Consider the following 3,031-nt stretch of genomic DNA (forward strand, 5'->3'; position numbering starts at 1 on the left):
TCGCCTTCAAACTTATCGCACTGACTGTGTTAAATTTATGTTTACGCAGCTCGAGCTTCTGTAAACTGACCGGATGATCAAAACCGTAATGTATCATGGGTAAATTGTGACTGACTGATCTACAAATAATAATGTGAGTTAGTTATTTATGATGGAAAGTGAATTGTATATCAGTCAGTTGGCAGTCGCTTGCAATGTGGAACACGCCCACTAATTTCAACCATTTTGCCAGGTCAACGGTGCTATACATTGGTTTCAAAGTGAATGGGGTGGTTTCAAACTGCAAGGATTGTGATGCGTGGCGTCCACATGCCATGGTTGTGGGTTTGATTCCTAAGGGGGACCAGTATTAAAATGTATGGACTTAATACTGTAAGTCGCTCTGTATAAGAGCTTCTGCTAAAATGTAAAGATAGCTAGCTACCCAACCTGGTCTCAGAATATTTTGTATTAGTCTGTATGTAAATTTGCGACTCCATTTAGGATGTTTTATATTGTATGTATTAATTTGTGAATGTCAGTCACTAATTTCGTATGGTATTTTACAAATTCCAAATTTAATTTGTATGTTAAAAATTTGCCAAATGTATGATAGCCTAGTGGTTAGCGCGTTGGACTAGTAACCAAAAGGTAGCAAGATTGAATCCCTGAGTTGACAAGGTAAAAATCTAGCGTTCTGCCCCTGAACAAGGCTGTTTCTAGGCCGTCATTGAAATAAGAATTTCTTCTTAACTGACTTGCCTAGTTAAATAAAGGTTTTAAAAAAGTGTGTTACGAATTATAGTTAGGCGGCTAACGTTAACTAGTTTAGAGGTTAGGGTTAAGTTTAGGAATTAGATTAAAGGGTTAACTAAAATGGTTAGGGGAAGGGTGAGCTAACATGCTAAGTAGTTGCAAAGTAACTACAAAGTAGTAAGTAGTTGAAGTCGCTAATTAGCTAAAATGCTAAAGTTGTCCGTGATGGGGTTCAAACTCGTAACCGTTGGGTTGCTAGATGTTCGCATTATACGTCCACCCCAAACAAGTAACCATCTGTCTAATGTAACCATACCGAACGTAACATATCATACTAATATGAACGTACCGGATTTACGTTTACTATGTTACGTCAAGTCTATGAGACCAGGCTGAGAGACCAGTTCGCAAAAGTGAACGATGTCTAATGTCAAGGTTTTCTAGCCAACCAACATAAGTCAATGCCGCTATCAAGCCAATCTACTTTTTCTTGTGAATTTCTGGCAGAATAGACCTAAAAACCCACCACACGATCCTACACCAGGCTGTCGGCCTGGAAGGATGGAACCCCTTCTCTCTAAACTTCCTGTAGATCTTCTGCATTAAAATATCTCACACCCAAATATTTCGCTGCTGCAACTACCGCATTTATCTAGTCCACTCCATCGACGCAAAAAATCTAACCTTACTGAAACTCATCCTCTCTTCAGGCCTACTCACTGGGGGACTCCCAGTCCACTCACTCAACCCTAGGCTATCCCCAGCTCTCTTCAATGCCTAAGCATAGGAAACTTTTTTTGCCCCACTCGAACTTTAGCAATCTCATTTCTCTCGCTCTCTCTCTTTACTTCGGATCCCCAGCTGCATGGGCATCCCCCCAATTGACACAGTGCTTTCTGTATCCCAAATGTACACTCCCTCTGACTATGGCCTCCTGCACATTTCTCACATCGTGGGATCTCCCTTCCACACACAGTTGCAACATGTCTGAATCCTTGGCTCGTAAAGAACCGAAGCTTGTTCGAAACATAGGCCCTCACAGAATAGCAATTATAACCTGACCTTCTCGGGAAGAAACTCTGTGTCAAAGCGCAACAAGATAGACAGAGTATTCTCAGTATCACCATTGCCACCAGGTATACTGTACGTCTCAACAAACAGCAGGCGCCACAAACACTAGGAATATTCCTTTTTATTTGATTCACCAATACACTCAATGCTACCCCACTGATAACCCCTTTTAGCGGAGAGCAAAGCACAGAGCAGCATGACACGAATTGAAAAATATAGAAATCCACTCTTTCCAAAAATCTCACTCCTAACGGTACAAAATCATCTCTGGTAGGATTCTCAGAGCAAACGTTGGAAGTCTCCACTAAAACTGTTGACTAGCTCAACCTCAGCGTGCTTACCACTACTGTCTGACTCCATTTTGAGATCAAGGTTCTCAAGAGAGCATGAACACCTACAATACTGGTCAAAAGTGTTGGTACACCTACTCATTCAAGGGTTTTTCTTTATTTTGACTATTTACTATTTTTTACATTGTAGAATAATAGTGAAGACAACACTGAAATAACACATGAAATCATGTAGTAACCAAAAAGTGTTAAACAAATCAAAATATATTTTATATTTGAGAGTCTTCAAATAGCCACCCTTTGCCTTGATGGCAGCTTTTTACACTCATGGCATTCTCTCACCCAGCTTCATGAGATAGTCACCTGGAATGCATTTCGATTAACGGTGTGCCTTCTTAAAAGTACATTTGTGGAATTTATTTCCTTCTTAATACGTTTGAGCCAATCAGTTGTGTTGATAAATGGATATGTAGAAGGGTGAGCCGGTCAAGGATCGATTCAGACAAGGTGGTAAAATTGTACGACAAGCGACAGTTTATTCAGAGTGAAGATATCTGGTACAGCGTAATTACGGCCCTTCCGTTAGCCCATAAGACCAGCAGGAAAAGAGCAAAAGTTAACCGTTACACACACAATTTATACAGAACAGAAAGTAGGTTGATTCTAGAAGATCGGTTCTTCGGATTGGTTCAGGCTGGAGGTAGTCTTCTTGCATTGGCTCAGCTGGGCCGTCCGTCACTCTAGAATCCCGCCGTCACACAATGTTCAGCTAACAAAGGAGATTTGGTGTGTGCGCTGTGTGAAAGCTATCCTGTATGGGACCTAACATGTTTCACTGTGAAAATACGTTGTCTCAGTTATAGCAATGTGATAGCAGTAAGCTGGTCATTAGCATAAGAAATAGCACTTCCTTACATTTGTGTTGTGACAAGGTA

The sequence above is a fragment of the Oncorhynchus gorbuscha genome, linkage group LG10, assembly GCF_021184085.1.
Source record: "Oncorhynchus gorbuscha isolate QuinsamMale2020 ecotype Even-year linkage group LG10, OgorEven_v1.0, whole genome shotgun sequence".
In the NCBI taxonomy this organism is placed as follows: Eukaryota; Metazoa; Chordata; class Actinopteri; order Salmoniformes; family Salmonidae; genus Oncorhynchus; species Oncorhynchus gorbuscha.